This window comes from Macaca nemestrina, chromosome 17 (genome assembly GCF_043159975.1).
Source record: "Macaca nemestrina isolate mMacNem1 chromosome 17, mMacNem.hap1, whole genome shotgun sequence".
NCBI lineage: Eukaryota > Metazoa > Chordata > Mammalia > Primates > Cercopithecidae > Macaca > Macaca nemestrina.
In genome coordinates, this window is record NC_092141.1 from 59246381 (window position 1) to 59253703 (window position 7323).

Sequence of the window (7323 nt, forward strand, 5' to 3'; positions counted from 1 at the left end):
GAGCTCTGGGCCCCACACAGAGGCCCTGCCCGCTCCCTACTCCCAGAGCTCCCAAGTTCCTGCTCAAGAAAAGGTCCTGATCCATAAAGAGGCAGCCCACAAACCTCCTGTGTGGCAGAAGAACCTTTTTTTTTTTTTTTTGTCTCTAGGGAGGCACCCTGCAAAGTTTTATTCTTTGCAGGAAGTCAGTGCCCAGCGTGTTCCCGCTCTACAGCCAAATAAAACGCTGCTGTCTCTAGAGGGGTGGCAGCAGTCCTGCGTGGTCCAGTGAGACTCAGAAGGTTCCAGGAGACTTTCAGTCCTGAGTCCCTTTCAGTCATGGTCTTCTGAGTCTGACTCTTCTGCAGACTCGGATGCACCCTCTGGCAAGTCATCTCCCATCTGCTGGAACCTTCCCGACTGGGATTCCCACATGTATTTGATGGTCACCTTGAATTCAGCCATCTCATCCCCAAAACGCTTCAGGACGCAAGCCTGCTCCGTAGTCAGCACACCTCACAGTCGGACAGCAGGGTCACCACACCTCTCTTGAGGGCAGTGGGCAGGGCCAGCTGCATGAGCCGTGGCTCCATGGATTGGGGAACTGCTCCAGGGGCCCTGAGTCCAGGCTCACAGCGAAAGCTGCTTTGTTACCAGCTCGGGCGTAGTCCATTTCTGTGTATTTCGTAAACCATTCATTCACCTCCTCTGTGCGGTTGGTGAACAGGAGACCCACTTCACCCCTCAACCTTTTGCTGACGTGGTGCAGGTTGTCTTTGTTCTCATCTCTGACCCAAGGCCACCATCGTCACCTTGTTTTTGCCAAAGAACATCGGGCTGTGCTTCCAGGCGTTCCGGATGTCCTTCAGCTTGCTGTTCCTCACAATGGCCACAGAGAAGATGAAAAGGTACTCGTAGGTGTCCACACATTTCCAAAGCTCTTCTGTCAGGTTTTGTTTCAATTTCAAGCCTTTCTTGGCAGTTTCGGTTAAGGAGACTTTCTTGTCACGCTTGGATTTGGGCATCGCGCTGAATCCACGTGGAAGAACCACTTTTAATAGGTAACTTGCAAATACCATGGGGCATCTGAAGGGGCAGCCTGCTGGAGCCGGGGAGGGCAGATCTGGGCTGAGACTGGAAGTATGAGCTGTCACTTGCCCATCATACAGTGACAAGGGAAGGAGATGTTGTCTGAGGTCTGGGAAAAGCACAGCAAAATATGTGTTCTGGGATTCCCCACCTTCCCACGGTCCAGGGCTGTGTGAAGACAGCAGGGAACTCTGGAGCCTCAGGCAGAGGAAGCCTTTGTGGGTCATGCCCTGGGGTCCAGCAGCAAATGAGCAATGAAGCAAGCTGCCCCTAAACAGTGTGGGGTCCAGGACAAGAGTACAACTGGAGGGTCACCATCCAGCTAAACATCGCTAAACACATTCTTCCTACTTTGTTTGACAGTAAGCCTTCATAACAACAATTTTTTTTTTTTTTTTTTGAGACAGAGTCTTACTCTGTCGCCCAGGCTGGAGTGCGGTGGCACAATCTCGGCTCACTGCAACCTCCACCTCCCAGGTTCAAGCAATTCTCCTGCTTCAGCTTCCCAAGTAGCTGGGATTACAGGCATGCACCAGCACACTTGGCTAATTCTTATATTTTTAGTAGAGATGGGGTTTCTCCATGTTGGCCAGGCAAGTCTCAAACTCCTGACTTCAAGTGATCCGCCTGCCTCGGCCTCCCAAAGTGCTGGGATTGTAGGCATGAGCTACTGCACCTGGCAAACGACAACATTTTTTCTTTGTTTTTTTTGAGATAGAGTCTCACTCTGTTACCCAGGCTGGAGTACAGTGCCATGATCTTTGTTCACTGCAACCTCTGACTCCCGGGTTCAAGCGATTCTCCTGCCTCAGCCTCCTGAATAGCTGGGATTACAGACACGCACCACCACGCCCGGCTAATTTTTGTATTTTTAGTAGAGACAGGGTTTCACCATGTTGGTCAGGCTGGTCTCGAACTCCTGACCTCGTGATTTGCTCACCTCGGCCTCTCAAAGTGCTGGGATTACAAGCGTGAGCCACCGCACTTGGCCAACAAAATTTTTAAAATTGCAGAAAGCCACGATTTTTATACAGTTAAATATATATGTGACTAAAATATTCTAATTTATTAAAATAAAAGTCAGAATATAAATTCTAACCAATGAATATTGAAGTAGAAAATTAAGATTGTTTAATTGAATCTAATTTCTTTCTTTCTTAACTTTTTTTTTTGTCTCACTCTGTTGCCCAGGCTGGAGGGCAGTGGCACAAGGATAGCTCACTGCATCCTCAAGCTGCTGGGCTCAAGCGATCCTTCTGCCTCGGTCTCCTGAGAACTGGGGCTCAGTTGCACACCACCACTCATGTCTTTTTTTATTTATTATTTTTTTTTTTTGTAGAGACGGGGGCCTTGCTTTGTTGTTCAGGCTGGTTTCCAACTCCTGGCTTCAAGCAGTCCTCCCGCCTCTGCCTCACAAAGTGCTGGAATTACAGGCATGAGCCACCTCGTCCAGCCTGATTCTAAATTTTTTATTTAAAATTTTATAAATCTAAATATTATGATATATTTTGATAAAATATAATGCTTTGTAATTTCAGTGTTCACCGTCCATCAAATTACCAATGTAAAGAGTTACTATCAAGTTTCATGCATATTCCATCTAGACCTGCCTTTATACAAATAAGAATCATATAAAGGCCGGGCACGATAGCTCACCCCTGTAATCCCAGCACTTTGGGAGGCCAAGGCAGGTGGGTCATAAAGTCAGGAGTTTGAGACCAGCCTGGCCAACAGGGAGAAACCCTGTCTCCACTAAAGACACAAAAAATTAACCTGGCTTGGTGGCACACGCCTGTAATCCCAGGTACTCGGGAAGCTGAGGCAGAAGAATCACTTGAACCCAGGAGGCAGAGGTTGCAGTGAGCCGAGATCGCACCATTGTACTGCAGCCTGGGCAACAGAGCAAGACTCCGTTATCAAAAAAAGAAAATTATATGAATTATTTAGTAGAGCAAAGTGTTCCTCATATGCAACGTGCATTCATTTGAATACTACACTGATTTATGAGTACCTCTGGTACTCACAAAGAAGAAATAAGGACAAGGATGCTCACCACTACAAGGAGATTTTATATAAGAATCCATTTAATTGTTCTTGAATGTTTTAAAAATATTAATAATCTAGTGCATGTACACTATTTGAAAGAAATAATCTAACAAGTATATCTATTTTTTCTTGCAGTTACTTCTGATTTTTTGTAATTAGGATGGAGTGGTGACTTCCAAGCTTCTTACACGGCAGACTGGGAACCGGAAGTTATGCTCCCCATTCATTTTTCATTTCACCCCGGCGCTTGCACAAAGTCCATCTCCGCCACTGGCTAGTGCAGACGCAGTTACTTTTTGTTTCAAACACTTAGAGCAAGAAGTCCACGACTGGGGCCCGATTGCTGTAATCACAGAAGTGTAGAGCGGAAGTTTGAAGCTGTGGGTTGCGCCACACAGCACTTGGTACTGGAGCCTGCGTGACCTAGGCTGTCATGGGTTCTCCAACAAAGAAAGCGTCAGTGTCATATCCTTGTCATGAGGGGCCTGGGGCAGGGATTCCTCTTGCTGGCTCTGGAAGCAGTACTGCTTTGAAGGGTGTTGAGCAGAGAAGTGACATGTGAGACTCTCGTGTTAGAGACCACTGAGGCAGCAGATCAGAGGGCAGTGAGGAGGCTGGAGGCATATTAGAGGGAAATGTCAAAGAAATTTCTGGGTGAGAAAATTAGAAGCCTGGACTAGAGAATTAATTGTGAGTAGAGAGATACAGCAAGAGGTTAAGGGAGAGATTTAGGAAGCAAGACTCTTGTCCTGGACCCCACACTATTTAGGAGCAGCTTGCTTCATTGCTCATGCTTTTTCCATGCTTTCTAGAACCTTCTCTCCAAGGTTGGGGCTAAGGGCAAGGCATCAACAAATAATCATAAAACTACAGTAAGAGAGGTTCACAATCAAGGACAAAAGGTGATAGGGACCAACCCAGTCCTGGGCTACCGCAGCAGTTAGTGACTAAGAGGAGGCAGGGTTTGGCGGACCCTCTCCATGCAGTGCTGTGCCTTTAAGTGCAGCGAGGACTCTGGGTTGGACTTCTGGGGCACTGCTCCGGGGTGGGTGCAACGCAGAGGACAGGCTGGGGGCTAGGGCCAGGGAGGAGCATCGAGTGCCAGAAGCAGGGACTGCTTGGTTTGGGGCCGAGGGCCCAAAGGCATCAGGCTGGACGAGGTGACCTCACAGGGAGCCCTTCCAGCTTCAGGCTCTTTCCCCTGATGGCAAGGGCTAACCCTCCGCCAGCGTCCCCCACACTCCACCATGTCTACACCTGGCAGCTCTAGCAGATGGTTATCTCCCCTCCCCCACCCCACGCCTCACCCGGCCCCGCCTGTCCGTCTGCCAGTCTGCCAACAGCCCCACTCCTGGCCTTTCATCTCATGCCACGGCAGCCAGGCTGATGCTGCAATCCCCCGCCCCCCGGCTGTCCAGCTCCACAGCTTCTCCTGAGCTTGGCCCCCATAGGAGCTGGAGACCCGGGACCCCCAGGGCTTTGGCCCCCTGCTGCTGACCTGCCCAGGGTGGTCTGGGGGGCATGGCCCCTCCTCAGCCTGTAAACACGCACACACAGACACACCTTCCCAGGGTCACATGAGCACACACCTTGAGGCTCACCACCACTGTCCTTTCCTCCCTGGGCAGCTTCCCTCCATCACCACCCCCCCAACACCTTGGGACTCCTCCTGTCTCTAGAGTCCTTTTCCTGCCCTGTCCTTTCTGACTTGAAGGCCCAGGCAGCCATGGGGAGGCAGTGAGGCGGCAGGAGGAGACTTGGCAATCAGAGGCACAGACGCTGCTGGCGGTAGCAGCCATTGTCTTCACCTGAATCTTCTCCTTTTCCTTGGATTGGCAGAGGCAGGCAAGCACTGAGGCGAGGGGATGGATGAGCTGACCCACGGCAGGTGAGGAGGACCAGCTCCTCAGGTGAACAGGCTGCCACCCCAGGCATCGGCTCCCTTCCAGCCCCAGCCCCATTCCCAGGGCCTCGGGTAAAGTTCAGGCTGAGACCAGCTGGCACTGGTGGGGAGGGGGCCAGGATAAGTTTTCGGTGCTGCTGGTGATGGCAGCCGCCCGCCAGGGGGCTGGGAGAGAAGCAGATGATGCTTTGATGAGGGCAGGGGTGCTGAGGCAACAGCTCAAAGTTGCCCTCTAGGGCTTGCTGTGAAGGAGGTATGGAGGAGGCAGAAAAGGCTGGAATATTACTCCTCTGGTGGGGGGGTGGTGAGTCCTAGCCATGGCAGAAAAGAGCAAAGCCACATCTGGCAGAGCAGGGCAGAGGCTTTGTCCAGAACCCTCCACCGGAGTCCCACCTGCAGCCTTGGGCACAGATAGTTGGGCATGGCCTGAGCTCTGCTGGCCACGGCCATCCAGGAGCCAGGCGAGTATGTGTGGGTGCGTCCTCCTCGGGCCGGGGGGCCCTGAGGGCAGACACCACGTCTTCTGCACCTTCCTACCTGCTCCACCACAGTGTCAGAAGGCACTGCCTGCTGCCAGTTACAGCCAGGGGCCTTTCCTGAAGCCCTGGTTCCCTTCATTCACCGCCCATTACCTACTGCATCCTAGGAGCTTCACAGGGACAGGAGGGGCAGGGAGCATTGTCATCACCCCCAACTGTCTTTGGGTCAAGGAGACCAAAACAAAGGCAGTCTGAGGAGGGGGGTCCTGGGGGCTGGGAGTTCCTCAAAGCTACCCAGAGGAAGTGTGGCTGGAGGAGAGAACAGAGGATGGGCAGGGATGAGGGAAGAGAGGACCCACTGCAGCAGGGGAGAGGGCTGTGATCAAGCCACAAGAGCACGAGGGTGGGCGGACGTGCTGACCACCAGCGCTGAGACCCACTGCCTGGGGGAAAGTGGCAGGAATAAGGTGTACCTGCAGAGAGGAGGCAGAAGAATGACTCCCGGGGCAGGAGAGGCCTTGGGGAAGGAATGAAGGGAGATTCATATTTTACTGTTTCTTTTACTACACTGTTGAATCTCATACAAGAATGTATTACTCGTGGCATTAAAAAAAAAGAATGGTGAAATTTAAATCATGTGTTGAGTTTAGTTAGTAGTATACTTTTTTTTTTTTAAGACAGGGTCTCACTCTGTTGCCCAGGCTGGAGAGCAGTGGCACGATCATAGCTCACTGCACCCTCAAACTCCTGGGCTCAAGTAATTCTCCTGTCTCAGCCTCCCAAGCAGCTGAAATTACAGGCATGTGCCACCACATCCAGCTAATTTTTAAATTTTTTATAGAGACAGAGTCTCACTCTGTTGCCCAGGCTAGTCTCAAACTCCTGGGCTCAAGCGATCCTCCCGCCTCGGACCTCCCAAAGTGCTGGGATTATAGGTGTGAGCCACTGTGCCTGGCTCAATGTTTGTTTTTTTAGCTATGACAAACGTACTCTGGTGATACAGGATGTTAACAATAGAAGAAACTGGGTAAGAGGTGTATGGGAATTCTCTATTTGCAACTTTTCTGTACATCTAAAACTATTCTAAAATTAAAATGTAGGTGTTAAAATATATAATAAACACACACAAAAAAATGCCTCACTGAAAGTGCTGCCTCCAAGAAAGCCCATGAGGTTACCCCGACACACTGATGGCTGGCATCGCCTGATGGGTAGGCACAGGGGGAGCAGGCCACCTGCAGGGGAGGGGATCTCGTTGCAAAACGCAGGTGGGTGGCGACAGTCTACATGCTTGACCAGTGGGTACCAGGGAGCTTTTTCTTGATGTGTCAAGGAAATTCTAGGCTATTGGTAAGCCAGGCTGCTAGCCAATCCAGTACCGTGTGATGGGGGTTATGGTGCCAAAATTCAGGAGCTGTGAGAGCATGAAGCGGGGACCCTCACCCACACATGGGGAGAGGTAGCATCTCATGCCCGAAGAATGTTCATTTCACCCCGACGCTTGTACAAAGTCCATCTCCGCCACTGGTGCGCAGACGCAGTTGCTTTTTATTTCAAACACTTAGAGCAAGAAGCTCCCGACTTCTTGGAGGAAAAGGGAGGAGGATCTGCCCTTAGCTCCTTCTGGAGGGGTGAGGGGTACGGGGTGTGGAGCTCAGGGGAATGGCAGCTCAGGGCCATGGACAGAACCTGAAGTTCAGAGTCAAGCAAACCTGCGGGAAGTCCAGACTCCTTACTCGCCGTGTTTTTGGGCAAGTCACTTCAACTCTTGGGGCCTCAATTTCCTCATCCATAAAATGGAGATGATCACTCTATCTGTCCTGCTTG

The 7323-nt window shown here is 51.0% G+C and overlaps 1 pseudogene; it reads right to left on the bottom strand.

Annotated features, from left to right (window-relative positions):
- Positions 1 to 312: 312 nt before the first annotated feature.
- Positions 313 to 1004, bottom strand: LOC105472430 (mRNA turnover protein 4 homolog pseudogene; annotated as a pseudogene).
- Positions 1005 to 7323: the final 6319 nt, after the last annotated feature.